This window comes from Canis lupus, chromosome 13 (assembly GCF_048164855.1).
Source record: "Canis lupus baileyi chromosome 13, mCanLup2.hap1, whole genome shotgun sequence".
In the NCBI taxonomy this organism is placed as follows: Eukaryota; Metazoa; Chordata; class Mammalia; order Carnivora; family Canidae; genus Canis; species Canis lupus.
In genome coordinates this window covers 20,849,774-20,872,556 of record NC_132850.1, presented here as the reverse complement: position 1 = coordinate 20,872,556, position 22,783 = coordinate 20,849,774, and the positions used below count along the sequence as shown (strand labels likewise).

General features: G+C 38.8%; 1 long non-coding RNA gene across 3 annotated transcripts in view; it reads left to right on the top strand.

The window, feature by feature from the left end:
* Window positions 1-22,783, top strand: part of LOC140602783 (uncharacterized) — a 69,991-nt gene that overhangs the window by 11,318 nt on the left and 35,890 nt on the right. For all 3 annotated transcript variants that reach the window (XR_012005689.1, XR_012005690.1, XR_012005688.1), the window contains exon 3: window positions 19,457-19,628. This is a non-coding gene — a long non-coding RNA (uncharacterized lncRNA). The remainder of the gene's footprint in view (window positions 1-19,456; window positions 19,629-22,783) is intronic.

Genomic DNA, 22,783 nt, shown 5'->3' with positions numbered 1-22,783 from the left:
GACCACCCTGATTAGTTTATACAAGGAGTTGGTAAGCTATGGCTTATGAGCAAATCTGGCTCATTGCCTATTTTTGTAGGGGCCACAGGCTATGGGTCTTAAATTCTTAAATAGTTGCAAAAAAATCAAAAGAAAAATATTTTGTGATACAGAAAAATTGGGTGACTTCCAGGGAAGATGGCAGAGTAGGAGTATCCTAGGCTCACCTTGTCCCATGGATATAGCTAGATAATATCCACATCAGTATAGAGAACCCAGAAAGCGTCCTGAAGACCAGCAGAACACACTCTCTAAGCTAATTGTAGAAGAAAGGCCACATCAAAGAGGATAGGAAGGACAGAGACACAATCAGGAGCCAAACAGACTCGGGACTCCTGGGTGGCTCAGTGGTTGAGCATCTGCCTTTGGTTCAGGTTGTGATCCCAGGGTCCTGGGATCAAGTCCCGATCAGGATCCCTGCAGGGAGCCTGCCTGTCCCTCTGCCTATGTCTCTGCCTCTCTGTGTGTATCTCTCAGAAATAAATAAAATCTTTAAAAAAGCGGGGGGGGGGGGAGGGGGGCAAACAGACTCACAGGACTGTCCACAGGAGGGAGGGATACTACAGGCATGGAGAAGGGAGATGAGCAGACCCTATGCCAGGCACCCCAGCCATGGGGGACCTGCATTGGGAAGACGAATTCCCATAACTTGGCTTTAAAAACCAGAGGGGCCGAACTTTTCAAGTTATTGCAGTCAGTGGGGCTTAACACCTAGAACTTCAACACCTGGAAGAGATGAAAGGGTGCTAGAAAACTGAGTCCCTGCCCTTAAAGAGACAACACAATAAACAGCCCCATGGAGATACAGCATAGAAGCAACAGTTTGAAAAATGCCTAGGATATATGGGAGGAAAATATGTTTACTAACCTCAGAGCCTGTGCTAGAGGGTCAGGGATCTTTGGGAGATTTCCCCAAGAACAAAAGAGCCAGAGGGTGCCATTTCCTTCCCTTGCTCCCCAGCCTAGATACACTAATACCTGCAGGGGGAGATAGCAAGCTAGGTGGAGACTGTGCTAACAGCATGCCCTCCCCCCATACTCATGCCCTCCCCCCATGCTCTTATATAGGCCTGCCCCCTCTAGTCTGACCTTAGCAGATCCTGAACTACTGCGGGTCCCCTTCTGCATTGGACTAACACATCCTGCCCTCAAGGTCAACTGCAGCCCTGCCCCTTGCAACATACATGGGTGTCCATCCAAAGCAGCACCACAAGCATAATAGTGTGCAAACAGCCATGACAGAGAGCAGCACCATTCCAAAGTGATTCTGTCCCAAGGAGACAGGAAGAAAACTACATGCACTAGTTCAACTGGGGCCCTAGCAGTGGGCAGGGGCAGACATCTGGTCTGATTGCAACCCCAACTACCAACAAAAGCTTCTCGGGGACAACACAGGGAGTTTGGTGCTACCTCAGTTCCCGCAAATTCCTGGTCTGACTCAAGTCCAAGGTGGCCCCAGACTGGACCAAACCCTATCCACAAAAGGCAAAGAAAGCCATTGCAAATGATTGGACTAAAGGCAAACGTGGCTTAACCACAACAATTGAGTGCGCACAACACATAGGAGACACCTCTGAAGTGCCAGTTTCTGGTGATCAGAGGACATTGCACTGCAATGCACCACAGGACCTCTTCTTCATAAGACCACTACTTTCAAAAGCAGGAGATATAGCTGATGTTCCTAAAATATTAAAAAATAGCCACAGAGTTACCCAAAATGAGGACACAGAGGAATATATTCCAAATGAAAGAACAAGACAAAAATCACAGCAAGAGAGCTAAACAAAACAGAGATAAGTAATATGCCTGATAGAGAATTTAAAGTAGTGGTCATAAAAATACACAGTGGCCTAGAGAAAAGAGTAGAGGATCTCAGTGAGCTCCTCAACAAAGAGATAGAAAACATAAAAAAAGAACCAATCAGAGATGAACTCAATAACAAATAAAAATACACTAGAAGGAAAAAAATACACTAGAGGGAATAAAGAGTAGACTAAAGGAAGCAGAAGAATGGATCACCAAAAGAGGATAGAGCAACAAATGAAAATAGATTTAGGGAACTCAGTGACACCATCAAGCATATTAACATTCACATTATAGAGATCCCAGAAGGGTAAGAGAGAGAAAAGAGGGCAGAAAATTTGAGGAAGTAATAGCTAAAAACTACCCAAATCTGAGGAAGGAAACAAATCTAGAGCCAGAGGCACAAAGAACAATAAAATCAACCCAAAGAGGTCCATACCAAGACCTTAAAATGGCAGAGAGTAGTGATAGATTTTTTTAAAGCAGCGAAAGAAAACAGTTACAAGGAAAACCTTCTATCAACTGATTTTTCAGCAGGCACTTTGCAGGCCAGAAAAGAATGGCATGATACATTCATAGTGTTGAAAGAAAATAACCTGAAACCAAGAATGCACTATCCAGCAAGGCTATAATTCAAATATAAAATGCAATAGTTTCCCAAACAAAGTTAAAGGTATTCATCACCACTAAATGAGCCTTGCAAGAAATGTGAAAGGGGACTCTGAAAGGAAAAGATAGACCATAAGCAGGAGTAAGAGAAGTAGGAAGTACAAAAGCAGCAAAATTAAGTATAACTATAAAAATCTGTCGAGGGATTCACAAAATGAAAGGATTTAAAGTATGATACCATATACCTAAAACACGGAGGGGAAGAAGAGTAAAAATTTAGCTCTTTTAGAATGGGTTTAAACTTAAGCGTTCATCAACTTAATTCAGACTGCTATATCTTCAGATATTATATATAAACCTAATGGTAACCACACATCAAAAACTGGTAATAGGTATGCAAAAATAAAGGAATCCAAGTATATCATTACAGAAAACCAGCTAACCATAGATAAGAGAATATGAGAAGAACTAGACAAACTACCATAAGACAATAAAATTGAACAAGTACATACTTCCCAATAATTACTTTGAATGTAAATGGGTTAAATCCTCCAGTCAAAAGGCATAGGATGACAGAATGGATAAAAAGCAAGACCCATCTATCTACTGCCTATAAGAGACTCATTTTAGACCTAAAAATACATGCAAATTGAAAGTAAAGGGATGGAAAAATATCATGCATGGAAGTGAAAAGAAAGCTGGGGTAGCAATACTTATATGAAACTAAGTAGACTTTAAAACAAAGGCTGTAACAAGAGACAGAGAAGGACACTACATAATAATAAAAGGAACAGTTCAACAAGAAGATAATGATTATAAATATTTGTGTCCAACATGAGTATACTCAAATACATAAAGCAGCTTAGAACCAATGTAAAGGAAGTAACTGATAGTAATACAGTAATAGTAGAGAATGTTAACACTCCAGTTACTATAGTGGGTAGATCATCCAAACAGAAAATCAACAAGAAAATGATGGCTTTGAATGACACATCGGGCCAGATGGATCTAACAGGCATATTTAGAGCATTCCATCCTAAAACAGCAGAATACACATTCTTTTCAAGTGCACTTGGAACATTCTGCAAGATAGATCACGTTAGGCCACAGAACAAGTCTCAACAAATTAAAAAAGACTGAGATCATACCATGCATCTTTTCTGACCACAATGCTATGAGACTAGAAATCAACCACAAGAAAAAAATCTGGAAAAAACACAAATATATAGATGTTAAATAACATACTACTAATTTCATGCTACTAAACAAGAAATCAAAGAGGAAATTAGGAACACCTGGGTGGCTCAGTGGTTGAGTGTCTGCCTTTGGCTCAAGTAGTGATCCTGGGGTCCTGGATTGAGTCCTACATTGGGCTCCCTGCAGGGAGCCTGCTTCTGCCTCTCTCTCTGTGTCTCTCATAAATAAATAAATAAAATATTTAAAAAGAGGAAATTTAAAAATATATGGAGATAAATTAAAATGAAAACACAACAGTCCAAAATCTTTGGGATGCAGCAAAAGCTTCTGTAAGAGGGAATTTTATAGCAAGACAGGCCTACCTCAAGAAGCAAGAAAAATCTCAAATAAATAACCTAACCTTACACCTAAAGGAGCAGAAAAAGAACAAACAAAACCCAAAGCCAGTAGAAGGAAGGAGAAAATAAAGATTAGAGCAGTAATAAATGAAATAGAAACTATAAAACCAATAGAACAGATTGATGAAGTAGAAGCTGTTTCATTGCATCCTGGGATGCAAAGATGGTTCAATATTTGCAAATCAATCAACATGACACATCCCATCAACAAGAGAAAAGATAAAAACCAAATGATCATTTTAATAGATGCAGAAAAAGTATTTGACATCCATTCATGATAAAACACCCAAAAAAAGTAGGGCCACACATGAAAAACCCACAGTTAATATCATACTCAATGGTGAAAAACTGAAAACTTTTCCCTTAAGGTCAGGAACAATACAAGATGTCCACTCTCACCACTTCTATTCCACATAGTACTGGAAGTACTAGCCACAGCAATCAGACAAGAAAAAGGAAATGAAAGGCATCCAAACTGGTAAGGAAGAACTAACACTTTCACTGTTTGCAGATGACATTGTACTATATACAGAAAACCCAAAAGACCCCACCAAAAAGCTGATGGAACTGATAAATGAATTCAGTAAGGTCACAGAATACAAAATCAATATACAGAAATCTGTTGCATTTCTATACACTAATAATGAAGCAGCAGAAAGAGAAATTAAGAAAATAGTCTCATTTATAATTTCACCAAAAATAATGAAATATCTAGGAATAAACTTAACCAAGGAGGTGAAAGACCTATACTCTGACCTATAAGATATTGATGAAGGAAATTAAAGATGACACAAAGAAATGGAAAGATAATCTATGCTCACAGATTGAGAGAATAATATTGTTAAAATGTCCATGCTACACAAAGCAGTCTAGATTTAATGCCATTCTTTTTTTTTTAAGACTTAGTTATTTATGAGAGAGAGAGTGAGAGAGAGGCAGAGACACAGGAGGAGAGAGAAGCAGGCTCCATGCCAGGAGCCTGACATGCGACTCGATCCCGGGACTCCAGGATCGCGCCCTGGGCCAAAGGCAGGTGCTAAACCGCTGAGCCACCCAGGGATCCCCAATTTAATGCCATTCTTATCAAAATACCAACAGCATTTTTCTCAGAACTGGAATAAATAATCCTAAAATTTGTATGGAACCATAATAAACCCTGAATAGCCTAAGAAACCTTGAAAAAGAACAAAATTGGCGGTATCATGATTCCAGATTTCAAGATATGCTACAAAACTGTTATATTCAAAACAGTATGGTACTGGCACAAAAATAGACACATTGATCAATAGAACAGAATAGAGAGACCAGAAATAAACCCACATGTATATGGTCTATTAATCTACAACAAGGGAGGCAAGACTTCGCAATGGGAAAAAGTCTCTTCAACAAATGGTTTCCCAACAAATGGGAAAACTGTACAGCTGCATGTGGAGTCACTTGAGATTCTCTCTCTCTCCCTGTGCCCCTTCCCCCTGCTCTCTCTCTCTCTTAAATAAATTAATAAAATATTTCCCAAAAAAAATCCTAGAAGAGAGCACAGGCAGTAAACTTCTCTGTCACCAGCCAGAGCAACAATTTTCTAGATATATCCCCTGAAGCAAGGGAAATAAAAGCAAAAATAAACTATTGGAACTACATCAAAATAAAAAGCCTCCACACAGTAAAGGAAATGATCAACAAAACAAAAAGACAATCAACTGAAAAGGAGAAGATATTTGTAAATGACATCAGGGGTTAGTATCCAGAGTATATAAAGAACTTATACAACTTAACAACAACAACAAAAACCCCAAATAATCCAATTAAGAAATGGGCAGAAGACATGAACAGACATTTCTTCAAAGAAGACATACAAATAACTTACAGACACATGAAAAAGATGCTCAAAATCACTAACAATCAGGGAAATGCATATTAAAACCACAATGAGCTATCACCTCACACCTGTCAGGATGGCTAAAATCAAAACCACAAGAAATACCAAGTATTGGCAAGGATGTGGAGAAAAAGAAACGCTTGTGCACTGTGGGTGGGAATGCAAACTGATGTAGCCACTGTGAAAAACAGTATGGAGTTTCCTTTATTTTTATTTATTTTAAGATTTTAAAAATTTATTTATTCATGAAAGACACAAAGAGAGAAAGGCAGAGATGTAGACAGAGGGAGAAGCAGGCTCCAGGCAGGGAGCCTGATGTGGGACTCGATCCTGAGACTGCAGATCACGCCATAGGCCAGGAGCAGGTGCTCAAGCACTGAGCCACCCAGGCGTCCCCCCTTTATTTTTATTTATTTTTAAGATTTTATTTATTCATGAGAGACACAGAGAGAGAGAGAGAGGCAGAGACACAGGCAGAGGGAGAAGCAGGCCCCATACAGGGAGCCCGATGTGGGACTCGATCCTGGGTCTCCAGGATCACGCCCTGGGCTGAAGGCGGCGCTAAACCACTGAGCCACCTGGGCTGTCCTGGAGTTTCCTTTAAAATTAAAAAAAAAAAAAAATAGAATTACTATACAATCCAGTAATTCCATGACTGGGTATATTCCCAAAGAATACAAAAACACTAATTTGGAAAGGTATATGCACTATTTATAATGGCCAAATTTGGAAGCAACCCAAATGTCCATCAGTAGATGAATGGATAAGGAAGGACTATATACATATAATAGAATATTACTCAGCCATGGAATGAAATCTTGCCATTTACAACAACATGAATGGATCTAGAGAGTATAGCACTAAGTGAAATAAGTCAATCAGAGACAAATACCATTTGAGTTTACTCATATGTGGAATTTAAGAAAAAAAAAGAACAAAAAACACACTTTTTTTTTCCAGACTCTTAACTATAGGAAACAAACTGATGGTTACCAGAGAGGAGGTAGATGAGCAGTGAGTAATGTATACAATTGTTGAATCACTATGTTGTACATCTGATACTCATATAACACTGTATGTTTATTTTACTGGAATTAAAATCTTTAAACATATTTTTTTTAAAATTAGGTGAAATTCAAAGTTCAGTGTCATAAATAAAGTTTAGCATTATTAAAGACTGCCCTTCACACTACAACAGTATTGTTGAGTAGTTGAAACAGAGACCATATTGCTCATAAAGCCTAAAATATTTACTATCTGGTTCTTTACAGGAAAAGTTTGCTAACCTCTGGCTTAGACTGTCGCCTGAAGTCCGGAAGCCCTTCTCTTGCTCCAACTGTATGGCCCGTATGCACAAACAAAATTGGGACCCTTTTCAGCAAGAAAGGAGAGGGGAGAAGAAATGGATTTGGATAGGCAGTCAACAGTGTCTGTTTGGTTTTGTTTTGTTTTGTTTTGTTTTGTTTAAGTTTTATTTGAGAAAGTGAGTGGTGGGGAGGAGTAGAGGGAGAGAAAGTCTTATCCAGACTCCTCACTGAGAGGGAGCCCAACATGGGGGCTCCACCCTGAGATCACGACTTGAGCTGAAACCGAGTCGGATGCTTAACTGACTGCACCACCCAGGCACCCCAACAGTGTCTACTTTATGTCACCATACATCTTCTCTAGAATTTTCAATGAGCTCTCTCAGGACAGCTTCATCTTTAAGTGTTCATAGATAATGGCAACTCCTGTTTCAATTGGAAATTAAAAAGTAAGCTGGTTTTCACAATCCTTCAGGCTAGGCAGAAAGTTTGGTAAAAGGATTAATGTAATTGTTTCTTCATTGTTTACAAAAGAAGTCCCAGCTAGCGTGGCACACAAAATTCCCTGTGTCCTGTTTATCCCTGCACATCCCCTGCCACCTCCAGTACATGACCCTGTTGCTTCTACCACTGTGAAACGCTTAAGATTTCCTGAATATGCCACACCTTTTCCTGCCTCTTTGCTTTTCTCCACGCTTTTACTTCTACGCAGAACACTCTTCCCTCTTATCCACATGGAAAATCTTTAGGTGAGACTTTAAGGCATAACTCAATTGTTATTTTCTTTGAAAAACCTTATAGCATCACATTTGGGGTTCCATCTTACTTTGGTGTCTTTGCTGGGGTTTATAAAAAGAAGAATCTGAGACAAGGTTCACATTCATATTCACTTAGTTTGGGACATGATCTCAGGGGACAAAATTTGGGGGTAGAGGACTAGAAATAAAACAGGGTAACCAAAAAATCAGTACAGAGGTACATTACTGATCTGGTTACCTTTATAGGCAATAGGGGCCTAGGAGAGTATCTAAGAGGGCAGAGTTAGGAATTGTTCGCTGCCACATAGATGGAAGGAAGCATCTTGTTCCCTACTGATATTGTTGCCTTAGGGCCTATTAATTCTCCTACTTCCAGGTTTGCAGAGCAGAAAAGCCCCAGGGTGGAAAGTAAGAGGTAGTAGCTATCATCTATCAGTCACGTTGCCCAACTGGATTGGGGTCAGCGTAAGAGATGTCTAGTATACTCCACAATGTGTGTCACCCAGGTCTGCTAGTGGCCTGCCTTACATGTAGTCTATCAGGGAGCCTTCAAGGCAGTAGCTGACAGCAATGCCCACAAAAGATCTGACACAGGAGCGTTAGAGAAACAAGCAACGTTCCCTTACCAGCTGCAATTGCTCTCAAGGTCATAATTAATATTCTTCCTCTCTCTCTCCCACCACTCTGCTTCATCTAGGTTGCTTATCTGGTGGCTTACCCGCTTCTTCATCTTGGAGGGGCGAAAGCCCTACGTTGCTTTAGCCTGATTGGATAAAGGCTGTTGCATTTGTCCATTTATGGTTATCAGCAGGTGTGGAAGCATCTTGCTACTCAACTTATCAGTGTAGCATGATGTTCTATAGAAAGTCAATGTTCTTGTGGACCACATATATTGTGACAGAAAGCCGCAAGTTAACATAGCTCTGGGGCAAGAAAATGAGTATGTTCTGCTCCCCTTCCCACATAAATGATAACTGCTTTTGCTCCTTTTTACTGACAGGGATTGAGAAGAACCTATTCACTAAAGCAATAACTATGGACTAGGTGCCAAAAGCTGTGTGATTATCTTCTATCAAATATGCCATATCTGGCACAGCAGCTGTGATGAAGATATTCTTAGATTAAATTCATAGTAGTCCACCATAACTTTCTATGATGGATCTGGTTTTTGCAGTGGCTAAACAGGCTAAATAGGTGAGTCGAACAGAGATATGATGGCTACCAACACCTGCGCATCCCTTAAGTCTTCAGTGGGGACACTGGCCTCTATATTTCCTTTCAGGATGCTATATTCCTTCAGATTCACTATCTTAGCCAGTCAGAATGTGCAGCTTCAGGGGCTTCCACTGGTCCTTCCACTTATAATAATTTTCACTGCACAGGACAAGAAACCAAAATGAAGTTTCTTCTAGTTTCTAAGTATATCCCTTCCAGTCATTCACTTGGAAACCAGGGAGATAAGCAAAACCGGGTCTATGACTTCATGGGAGCACTGTGAGAGGAATCTGACCTATCCGGTTTCCTTGTGTGTGTCCTTTTGGAGAATAATTGGAAATATATTTGTTGTATATATATACTTGTTCTACTAGTGGTGGGTCTCAGCCTCCCCTTCAAATGATGAGTTTCAGGTCTGAAACTTGCTTGATCTGTAAAGTGAGTGAGAGCTTGTGACATTTCATGGAGATAGCTGGCATCAGCCTTCGGTTCAGCAGCTGTTGACTGTTTCTGGTTATACACATAGGTCAGGTAACACCCTAGTGGATGCTCATTTAACGTGCCCTGAGGAACACCATGGTCTATTAATCATCATCACAGAGTCCTGTGGGTGAAGATTCGCTGGTTGCCACTCTGACCTTGCAGCCCATTATTATAATTATGTACATTTTCCTTCTGTCTGTCATGTGCTCTATCTGGCCTCTGCTATTTTGGATTTTTATCAGTCCAATTGATTTTGGGGAGCCCAGTTCCACAGCAGCATCTCTTACTGTCAACTGCAGTGAATAGCTATGAATGAGCTTTTCAAAGATGCCAACGGTACCTTCTTTACTGTATTTCCGACTGCCTTGGAGATGGGTATGTCTCCTGGGCCCTCACAAGGAACATAATCAGATGGTAGATTCTCAGGTCTTGTATTTTAAATTTATTCTAACCACCCTGAGCCTTCTGACACCTTCCTTAAGGCAGTTAGGGCATTCCTAGAATCTCTCCTTCATTTCCTATAGCCCTTCATTCTATCCAAACTTTAGAGAACCATCTCAGCAATATATTAGGACTAGCTCCATGTTTCCTTGCTATGTCTTGAAAGTATTTTTCAATGTCAATAAATGTCAATCTCAATCTCTCCCGTCCACCTTTATATGCTGCTCACCTTGGCCCAACACTTTAAAAATTCATTCCTACACCTGTATCCTCAATCCTTCCACGTAAATTATTAACCAAGTCTTACTATTCTTTGTTTAATTATAGGCAATTGCCTCATCTGAGGTTTTTGTAATGTCTCCCAAAAATGAGAGGCTATTCTTCTCAAGTAAAGCACACAGAGCCACTTGTGCTAATAGAGAGTTCAAAAGAATCTGGGGGTTCGAATTCTCAGACTTGCCCACCTACATGCTACAGTTGCAAGTCTTAGGGTTCTTTTCTTTCCCTACCAAGACCATTCCTTTGGCATAGAGGACTTGTCAAGGCAGTGTATTCAGTCTCCTTGTAGCTATACTATCTATCCGTCTTAGATCTGATTATCAACACAGTTTTCCCATGGGTGCAAAAGATAAGTACGTCTTTAAATATTGCTTTGGAGGAGTTCTGATTTTCACAGCCTGTCTTGAACTGAAACTTGGTACCTTGAGCCTATTTTTTTTTTCTTTTTAAAAAAGTCTTCAAAAGCCCTTAACAAAAGTGAGCCAATCCCAAGGTCTTACAAATACTACTGTCTTGAAAAGATGCTCAACATCACTAATCATCAGGGCAATGCAAATCAAAACCACAATGAGTTATCACTTCACTCCTGTCAGAATGGCGAAAGTAAAAAAGACAAGAAATGATGAGTGTTGGTGAAGAATGCAAATCGATATGGCCACTGTGGAAAACAGTATAAAGGTTCCTGAAAATATTAAAAATAGAATTATCATATTATCCAGTAATTACACTACTAGGTATTTAACCCCCACCCAAGATGAAAACACTAATTTGAAGAGATTCATGTAACACAGATGGACCTAAAAGTATAATGCTAATTGAAATATGTCAATCAGAGGAAGACAAATATCATTATGATTTCACTTATATGTGGAATTTAAGAAATAAAACAAAGAAACAGACTCTTAAATGGTTGGCTGCCAGGGGGGAGGTGGGGAGAGGTCTGGGGAAAGCAGATGAAGAGATTAAGAGTACAGGTACCCTGAGGAGCCCTGAGAAATGTATAGCATTGTTGAATCATTATATTATACACCTAAAACTAATACAACTCTGTATGTTAATTATACTTGAATTTAAAAAGTACCTGTCTTTAAATTGTTCAAGGACCATTCCCAGTCCATGAACAAATGCTTGACTTTCCATCATTACTTATTCTAAACATCTGCCAGTGGAAACCTTAGTGATCCTGAGTCAGGCTAGGGGTTATGACTACCTACACTTTCTACCTGCAGTGGAAGTGTCCAACTGGCAGGGGATTCAATTCCAGAATCCTTTCCTGATGGTCTGCTTTCTAGGTCTACTCCTTATATCAAACATCTTATCCTGAGTTCCTTTGAAAGGCAGAGTCTGAGACAAGGACTTGGATGCAGTTGGTTTACTTTGGGAAATAATTCCAGAGGACAGGAGCAGGGGGGTAGAGGATTCTGGAGAAGAATGACAAATGGAACAAAAGAAAACCAATCCAAAGATGAACTATTGAGCTGGTCAATATTGTGGCCACCTGGAGCTTGGTCTTACTGAGGAGGCCTTTGGGAGCTGCGTGAATTATGTCTCAGAATCATCAGAATTGTCTGACACAGAAGAGGAGATGATGGATTCACTGGCTCTACATCTCAGTGATAGAAGGTTGCCTCACTGAGTGTCAGCTCCCTCACCCTCCCCAGCCTATGCCTATGCCAAAATAGCTGGATGGGCAGCAGGCATTGCACATGGTGGTAGCAAAAAAGCCCTTAGTGCAAAAAAGCAAGAGATGATCTGTGCACTTGATGCAAGACCGTGGCAGCGCATACATAGTTGGTTATGGCAGAAATAGCTACAGAAAAAGGGGAGCTAAGAGATTGTAGGGAAGGAATAAAAGATGTCACACACACACACACACGCCTCTCTTACTGTGCTAATCAGACTATATCACAGTTATTTCCTCTGTGTATCTGTCACCAATCCTAGATGCTAAGTACTTTAAAAAGAAGGACATGGGATAAATTGGTATTATATGCCTCTTGAAGTGATACATTGAGAAGAAAACATCATGTCTGCTACATCCTAGATCTGATCATAAAGAAACATCTGACAAACCTAAATTGAGGGATATTCTACAAAATGTATTATTGCTTGTACTCCAAAAAGATGTCAATGTCATGAGATAAAGAAAGATGGTGGAATTATTTCAAATTAAATAAAAGCTGAATGCAACATATGACCCAGACTTTTGTTTTGCTATAGCCAACATTATTAAGACAAATGGCAAATTTTGAATATGATCCATATATCAGACAACACTTTTGCATCAATGTTAATTTCCAAATTGTAATCATAATACTCTGGTTATATAAAAGAATGTTCCTGTTTGTAGGAAATATTTGCTGAAGTATTTAAGAGTAATGGACCATCATGTCTGAAAGTCTCAAGAGAAAATGTAATAAAGTATTAATATTTGAGGAATCTTAGGTGAAGGATATGTGGAAATTTTCTATTTCCACATAGAAATATGGAATAACTGTTACATAGTTATTGAAACAAAGGTCTAAAATTATATGAAGATTGAAATTTTAAATTTTAAACAAAAGAAATGGGTGTGTATTTATTTATCCATATAGGTGTGTGTGTGTGTGTGTGTGTATGTGTAACACCTAACACAATGCCCAGGACAGGTTTCTAGGTGACCTAGCACTTCATTTTCCTATGACAATTATTCAGGATACCTGCTTAAGATTTGAGCTCTTTTTTACTCTATGCTAGTATGTAATTTTCAAATGGAAACTGTACTTTAAGGGAGGCCTGGGTGGCTCAGCCATTGAGCGTCTGCCTTAGGCTCAGGGTGTGATCTTGGGTCGGGGGATTGAGTCCAGCATCGGGCTCCCTGTGAGGAGCCTGCTTCTCTGTCTTTCTGTGTTTCTGCCTCTCTCTGTGTCTCTCATAAATAAATACATAAGTCTTTAAAGAAAACTGTACTTTAAAATTTTACCTTGATCAAACATTTGAGGAAGAAGTTATACCAATTCTCTACAATCTCTTCAGAGGATAGAAGCAGAATAGATACTTTCTAACTCATTCTGTAAAGACAGCATTACCCTAATATCAAAACTAGACAAAGATGTTACAAGAAAAACTATAAAAAACTATTTAAAAAAAAAGAAAAGAAAAACTATAAAAACTATAAAAAAAGAAAACTATAGACCTATATCTGTCATGAACATAGATGCAATAATCCTCAACAAAATATTAAATCCAACAATGTATAGAAATAATTATGTACCACAACCAAGTGGGATTTGTCCTAGGTATTCAAGGCTAGTTCAACATTAGGAAATCAATTAATGTGATCCATCATGTCAACAAGCCAAAAAAGAAAAATCACATAATCATATCAACAGATTTAGAAAAAGCATTTGACAAAACCTAACACCCACTCATCATAAAAACTCTCAGTAAACTAAGGGTAAAGGTGAACTTCCTTAACTTGATTTAAAAAATTACAAAAAATCTACAGCTCATACTTAATGGTGAGAAACTAAAAGCTTTCCTACTAAGATAAGGATAAGGCAAGGATATTCCCTCTCACCACACCTTTCTAACATCATACTGGAAGTACTAGCTAATACCGTAAGACAAGAAAATGAAATAAAAGGTACACAGATTGGGAAGGAAGAAATGAAACTGTCTTTTTGCAGATGGCATGATCATCTATGTAGGAAATCCAAAAGAATCAACAATAAAAAAAAGCCCTGTGAGGGATCCCTGGATGGCTCAGTGGTATAGTGCCTGCCTTCAGCTCAGCGTGTGCTCCTGGAGTCCCAGGATCAAGTCCCGCATTGGGCTCTGCATGGAGCCTGCTTCTCTGCTTCTCCTTCTGCCTGTGTCTCTGCCTCCTTCTCTCTCTGTGTCTCTCATGAATAAATAAATAAAATAAAATCTTTTTTTTATTTTTTTTAAATTTTTATTTATTTATGATAGTCACAGAGAGAGAGAGAGAGAGGCAGAGACATAGGCAGAGGGAGAAGCAGGCTCCATGCACCGGGAGCCTGATGTGGGATTCGATCCCGGGTCTCCAGGATCGTGCCCTGGGCCAAAGGCAGGAGCCAAACCGCTGCGCCACCCAGGGATCCCTAAAATAAAATCTTTAAAAAAAAAAGAAAAAGAGAAAAAGCCCTGTGACTAACAATTGATTATAGCAAGTTACTGAAATACAAGATTAATATATATATAAATCAATCATCTTGTATATACCACCAATGAACAAGTGGAATCTGAAAATAAAAGCACAATATAATTTACATTAGCAGACCCTCCAAATAAAACACTTCAGTATAAGTCTAACAAAATATGTACAAAATCTATATGAGGAAAAACTACAAAACTCTGAAGAACAAAAATAACTAAATAAGTGGAGAGATATTCCATGTTCATAGAAAGGAAGATTCAATATTGTCAAGATATTAGTTTTTCCCAACTTGATATATAAATCCAATGGAATCCCGATAAATATCCCAGTAACTTATTTTATGAAAATTGACAAATTAATTCTAAAGCTTATATGGTGAGACAAAAGACCCAGAATAACCAGCCAATATTGCAAGAAAAGGACAAAATTGGAGAACTGAAGCTATCCAACTTCAAGACTTACTATAAAGTTACAGAAGTCAAGAGTGCGGTATTAGCAAAAGACTAAACAAATATATCAAGAAACAAAATAGCCCAGAAATAAACCCAAATATATACAGTTAACTGATCTGTGACAAAAGAGCAAAGGCAATACAATGGAGAAGTTAGTCTTTTCAACAAATGGTACTGAAACAACTGGACATCTACGTGCAAAAAAGTGAATCTAGACTCAGCCTTACACCCTTCACAAAAATTAACTCAAAATGGATCACAGATTTAAATGGAAAATGCAAAACTATTAAACTCCTAAAAGGTAATATATGAGAAAACCTAGATGAGAAAACCTAGATGACCTTGAGTATGGTGATAACTTTTTACATACAACACCAAAGGTATGGTCCATAAAAGAAATGGATAAGCTAGACTTCATTAGAATTAAAGACTTTGGCTCTGTGAAAAACAATGTCAAGACAATGAGAAGAGGGGTGTCTGGATGGCTCAGTCAGCTAAGCATCTGATTCTTGATTTTGGACTAAGTCATGATTTCAGTGTTGTGAGATCCAGTCCTGTGCCTGGCTCTGTGCTGGGCATGCAGCCTGCTTAAGACTCCCTCTCTCCCTCTCCTTCTGCCCATCTCCCATCTCTCTCCCTCCCCATCTCTAAAAAGGAAAAAAAAAAAAAGACAAGGCACAGATTAGGAGAAAATATTTGCAAAACATATATATTAAAGGATTGTTATCCAAAATTAACAAAGAGGGATCCCTGGGTGGCGCAGCGGTTTAGCGCCTGCCTCTGGCCCAGGGCGCGATCCTGGAGACCCGGGATCGAATCCCACGTCGGGCTCCCGGTGCATGGAGCCTGCTTCTCCCTCTGCCTGTGTCTCTGCCTCTCTCTCTCTCTCTCTCTCTGTGACTATCATAAATAAATAAAAAAATTTAAAAAAAAAAAAAAAAAAAAAACAAAATTAACAAAGAAGTCTTAAAATTTGACTATAAGAAAGCAAACAACCTGATTTAAAAATAAATAAATAAAATAAAAAATAAAAATAAATAAATAAAAATAAATAAATAAATAAAAAATAAAAAAAAATAGGCCAAAAATCTTAATAGGCACTTCACCAAAGATACACAGATGGCAAACAAGCATATGATGCTTCACATCATATGTCATCCGTGAAATGCAAATTAAACAATAGTGAAATACCACTACACACCTATGAGAATAGCCAATATCTGGAACACTGACAATAGCCAACAATGGGTAGGGTGTGGAACAGCAAAAACCCTCATTCTTTGCTGGTAGGAATGCAAACTGGTATCTTTAATTCGGTTTTTGTTTGTTTTTTTTAAGATTTTTTAAAAATTTATTTGAGAGTGAACACGAGTAGTGGGAAGGAGCAGAAGAAGACAGAGAAGCTCTGCAGGGAGTCCAATGCAAGCTTGATCCCAGAACCTTGGGATCACAACCTGAGCTGAAGGCAGAAGCTTAAACAACAGAGCCACCCCGGCACCCCAGTACCTCTACTTTGAAAGACAGTTTTAATTGAATTTAAATAAAATACTAAAAAAAAAAGAAAAAAGACAGTTTGTTCATATCTTACAAAACTAAACTCTTACCATATGATCCACCAATTGTGCTCTTTGGTATTTATCCAAAGGAGTTGAAAATTTATGTCACACAAAAACCTGCACATTGATATTTACAGCAGTTTTATTCATAATAGCCAAAGTTGGAATCAACCAAGATGTCCTTCAATAGGTAAATGTACTTCCAGACAATGGAATTTTATTCAGGGCTGGGAAAAAAAAAAAAAAAAAAAGAGCTATCAAGGCATGAAAAGAACATGGAAGACTGTTAAAGGCATATTACTAAGTTACAGAAACCAATCTGGAAAGGCTACATATGATATGATTATATGATGTTCTGGAACAGGCAAAACTATGGAGACAATAAAAAGGTCAGTGGTTGTCAGAGATTGTGGGGTTGGGGGCTGGTAAGGGATGAACAGGCAAAGCACAGAGGTGTTGAAAATACTCTGTGTGATACTATTATGATGGATGGATATCATCTTTATGTGTAATAACCCATAGAATACACAACACCAAGAGTGAAGCTTAATGTAAACTATAGACTTTGGGTGATAATGATACGTCAATGTAGGTTCATCAGTTGTAACAATTGTCCCACTCTGGTGCCAGGTGTTGATAAATAGGGGAAGTTGTATGGCATGTTGCGGCAGAGGGTATATGGGAATTTTGCTGCGAACCTAAAACTGTTCTTAAAAAAACCCCAAACAACTGAAAATATTGAATCAATGGACAAATGGGCAACCATCAATAAAAATATAAAGATTATATTCTTACCAAAAAAAAAAATTATATTCTTGTGCAAGTTGAAATGAAATATCCAAGTGAAAAGGTAAAAAACTGTATATACTTTGGAATTTACTAGAGAGGTTATAGGTGAGAAGAGAACAAAAATAGTCCAAGAAGAGAAGGAATTAGCTGTTTAAGGGAAGGGAGATGAATTCTCTAAAAATGGAATTAATAATAAATTTTTATTAAATGGAAAAAAAATAACAGGGATAATGTCTTCTCACTCATGTTTATATTGCCAGCACTTAAGAAATCACCTGACATTTGTTAGGTAAAACCTTGCTGCTGTTGGTGACCATAGGAAAAGCCCATGGGGTAAGGAGCCCATGTGGAGAAAGGCAGGCCAGAGCCAGAAATAAGGGACGGCCCTGAACTCACTGATGCTTGAAAATAGTTAATTCTCAACTTCCTTTCACATAAACTAGTGAATTCTTTTTTAGCCTGAACTCATTTGAGTCAGGACCTGAGCTTGCCACCAAAAAGCACCAGTACCAACCAACCAACAAACAAAAACAGCTGGTTTGTTCTGCTCAAGGGTGTCCCCATGTTAGCGAGCTACTTAAACTGAATTTAAACAAAGACAAATAGGTCCTTTGCTTAATCTTTGTGTGGCGTCCCAGTATCTCACCCCAGGACTAGAATCTTCTTTGCATTCAACTCCTGTCCCCTGTGTCTTCCACAGGTGCACCTGAGAGCTAGGCCAAGCTCCTCTCTCTAGTGCGACACATGGCATAGTCATGCTGTCTCGTTACCTCCTTCTCACATAACCTCTGAAAACCTTTGTGTGCTGTTGGCATGGAATTAGCCCATCCTCTACAATTTTTGTATTTTTGAGCTACAGTTTTTGAGACGACAAAAACCATGCTGTGCAGCTGTGTAAAGAGGATGTGAATGTCTGAGACTATCATCCACCCATACTGTAAAACAACGCTGCAAATGCAAACCCACTGGTGCTCTGCAATGTGGGAAGGAGGAAGGTCCCAGGGACCCAGATGGATTGGGTATCTTTTCCTCATATCAAAAGTCAGCATTTCATTATATAAGACCCTGGCATCTATGTCTAATGTTAATGATATGGTTTAAAAATTTTTGTCAAAAAATAAATAAATAAATAAATAAATAAATAAATAAATAAATAAACAAATAAATAATTTTGTCATTTAATGACAAAAACATGTACATAATATACCTTCTTGGAAATTATCTGCAATATAAAAAATCCAGTCACAAAAAGAATATAGTTCAAAAAAACAGAAATACAAATGGTTAATAAATATATGATAAGGTGCTAGATCCCATTCATGATGAAAGAACTGCATATTAACAAAACAATGTTGTACCATGCTGACTACCGGACTGGCAAAGGTTACAAACAGGCACTCTCAGATACATGCTGCTGGTGAGAGCACAGGCGGGCACAACCTTTTTAAACGGCATTTTCCTAGTATCTGTCTGAATTTCAAATATGTTTACTCACTGACCCATTGATTCCACTTCTAGAAGTCTGCCTTAGAGATATATCACATAATCAGGCAAGATTATATGTTACAAATTTATTATAGCAGTGTTTGTAATAGTGAAAAAGCTAAAATTATTCTGATTGTACTTCAATAGAGTTAAACATACTACATAGTACATCAAAACTATGAATATTTATATGATTGAACAGATTGTTTAGTGGTGAACGCTAATTATAAGGTGTGTGTGTGTGTGTGTGTGTGTGTGTGTCATTTATGGGATTTGTGGAGAAAAATCAGTCATCCTTAAAGTGATGTGGCTTCTGGGAAGTAGAATTTGAGAGGAAAAAACAGGGTAATTTTTTTTTTTATTTCCCAACTACTTCTATTTATACAACACACATAGTTTTATAATAAATTTTTAATCACAATTTTGCATTACAACACAACTCATAAAACAATAGAAAATGCAATTATACTTCGCTATAAAATTAAAAAATTAATTAAAGCTTACATGCCACTGTCATAGTAGGTGGTATTTTAGGACAATAAAGTACGAGAGCAAATAAAAGCATATAAAAGTGAAATTTAAAGGTTAGTCACTTTTTTTTTTTTCTTTTTAGGGAAAGAGAGAGAACGTGGTGAGGAGAAGCAGAGGGAAAAGAGAATCTTAAGCTCTCCACGATGAGCGCAGAGCCTGAGGCGGGGCTTGATCTCACAGCCTTGAGATCCCCACCCTGAGATCACCACGTGAGTTGAAACCAAGAGTTAGACACTCAACCAACTGTGCCCAAGGTTAGTTACTTTTTAATCTACATTAATAGATTAAATGAGTACAAATAGATTAATACAAATACCAATAAAAATGAACTACTGAATCCTATTTTATGAAAGCAAGTTCATTGCATGGAATTCTGTTTTCACTGGCTAACAGTGAAATCCCTTGTCTTCAAGTTTACATCTTCCGCTGCCCTTCCATTGCCACCGTTGGTAGAGCAGTAGGAAGTAATTTGCAAGATCACAGATATATAATTTTCCCCACTTCCTATCCCTGCCCCAGAAAAACCCAGATTCTTTGGACTTATGGCCAGGGGCTCTGGTATTACACAGTGTGCCTATGGAGGAAGCATCACATGTTATAAATGGGGCACTTATTCTTTCCCTGTTTCGTAAGCAAGGAAATAAGGAGGGTAGGAGATGCTTGAATTGGTTGTGATTAGAAGGTGGAACTAAGCGCCCTCAGTTATACTCCCGGGAGGAGACTGGGTATATAACACAGGAAAGAAAGGGCACGAAACACTGAGCTACTGAGGGAAGGTGGCTAGACCAACCATATCAAGGCCTTGGTACTTGGGACTGGGTTTAGCAATCGTTTATTAAAGTGTTTCCATGTCTGTCTTCCTACCAGGTTAAAAGTTCCTGGGGTACAACTAGCATAATGATTGGCACATAGTAGGCACTCGTTAAATATAGATTGGAATAAATGGGTGGATCAATGAACGAATGTTCGAGACAGATGAAACACTCAACAGAGTTTTACAAACTCCCTAAATGAGAGGGGATAAAGGATCCCTGGGTGGCGCAGCAGTTTAGCGCCTGCCTTTGGCCCAGGGCGTGATCCTGGAGACCCGGGATCGAATCCCACATCGGGCTCCCGGTGCATGGAGCCGCCTCCTCCCTCTGCCTGTGTGTCTGCCTCTCTCTCTCTCTCTCTCTCTCTCTGTGACTATCATAAATAAATAAAAATTTTTAAAAATTATAAAATTTTTTTTAAAAATGAGAGGGGATAAAAATATACAAGTGAAGTGACGGGGGGGCGGGGGGGGGCGGGGCGATGGCAGAAAAGCATGCCAGGAAGAGTTAGAATGATAATCCTCTGCTGTCTCCATGTGTAGGGAGCCTTATGCTTGCACAACCTAGGAGAACCAAGAGAAATGCACGGTCGAAGTCAGATAGCTGAAAGTAAGGCGGAGCATGCTCAGATTTCCCCCAAAGAAGGGGAACTCCAGTGTTTCTAGTAAAGGAGAATTTTGTAGAGCTGCACCCATGGTAAAACTCCCACAGAGTTTGCATAAAATAATTCATGCCATTTGTCTGTTCAGATGCTATTATTCCAAACCAATTATGGCTTCTCTACAATCTACTTTTCTGAGCAACTGATTCACACTTTAGCCCCAGAGGCAAATAACATCTAGAGAAACTTCGGGGCATCCAGGAACCTCCTGGCACATCCAGGAGCAGAGCTACTGCTGCTGCTATTATTGCAAATAGGAATATTCTTTTTTTTTTTTCAAAAAAAAAATGTTGACAAATATTCTTTTTTTTTTTTTTTTTTTTTTTTTAAGTAATCTCTACATCCAGCATTGGGCTCAAACTCACAACCTTGAGACCAAGAGTTACGTGTTCTACTGACTGGGCCAGCCAGGTGCCTGACAATTCTGAATATTCTTATCACCACCATTACCATTATCACCATAACCACTACCATTAACTTAGAGTGAAATCCTCCCATAGCAAATCATAACTTTAAAACATGTCTGGGATCCTGACCAATCAGGGTGTGCCTCTTCTCTTCCTCCTTTGGGTGGTAACCAAGAGACAGGTGGGCAGAGTGAGGTGAAATATTTCCTGTTGCTGTAGCTCTATAACTAAATCTCTGGCTATATGATCAGAAATAAACTAGAGAAACAGAAATTGAGAATGGAGAAGACCTTACAGAACCAGATGCATTCTGGATTTTCAGAGATTCAGTCTGGGACTTAATACCTCCAGGACTTTCCCTTCTACTCATTCCATCTCTCATGTTTACTTCCTTCTGCTTGGCTTCACTCTCTCCTGTAACAGATGGGCCTTTTGCACTGCAGAAAACATATCTGCCAGCAGCCTTGGGCTTATATCATCCCAGTTATCTTTCTCAGAAGAGGATATATTTTCTCAGCTTCATTTTGGATTTTTCCAAGGAAAACTCTGAGTGACTTGAGTCATTTACCTGTCCCTGGGCCAAGCATTATGGTCAAGAAGAGAAGTCTTCTCTGATCCTGCCTATGGTACATGTCCACTTTTTGACCAGGGGGCAGGGTCCTATAATTGGCAACCTCACAAAACCCATACGGGATGCATAGTGGGGGTAATGCCCTTCTCCTGAAGAAGAGAAAGATGTCATTAAAAGAAAGATGCTTCAAATGTTCACCAAAGATAGATCAAAGATAGCTAGCTTGATGGGAAACTAGCTAATTAGCTGATGGTTACATGTGTTAATGATCATTATAAGGTCTAATATTTATTCTCATTATTTTTTTCCAAAAGATTTATTTTTGCTATTCTCTTCTGTGCAATTATTCAAATGTTTTATAGAATTGTCATGTACCAAAAAAGAAAAGAAAAATCTGTTGGTATCTTTATTAGAATTGATGACACCTAGGAGTAATTTGGAAAGAGTAGACATTTTTTACATTAGATTTCCTGTTCAAGTATATAGCATAGCTTTTCCACTTATTCAATCTTTTTTTCCAATCTCCTAAAAGTTTCTGTAGGTCTTTTATGTAATATAGGTGATTATTAGCATAATAGCTAAGAGTGGAACAGTCTTTGATTAGCAAAATATCTTAACAGAACAGAGGTAGGGCTGCCACACACTGCTGTTCAATCTGCGCATGACACGAGCCCCGGGAGCCCCATTTATGTGGACTGACTATGATGTTGTGGTTTGACTATAATATAGATAGATGTGGACTCCGTGAGGCCCCTGGAGCTATGCAGTGAAGTCCCTCTGCGAAGAAGGGAAGAATGTTGATGGGAGCCAAAGCAATGAATGAGAGGGATGGCTAAGCTTCTCTGTATGAGAACATGAGAAAATTCTTCTTTAGTTCTTGAGAGAGAAAAGGATCAGAAAGGTAGGCAAAAAGAAGCTTATGTGATGGTGGATGGAGGCCTAGTACATAGAAGAAGAG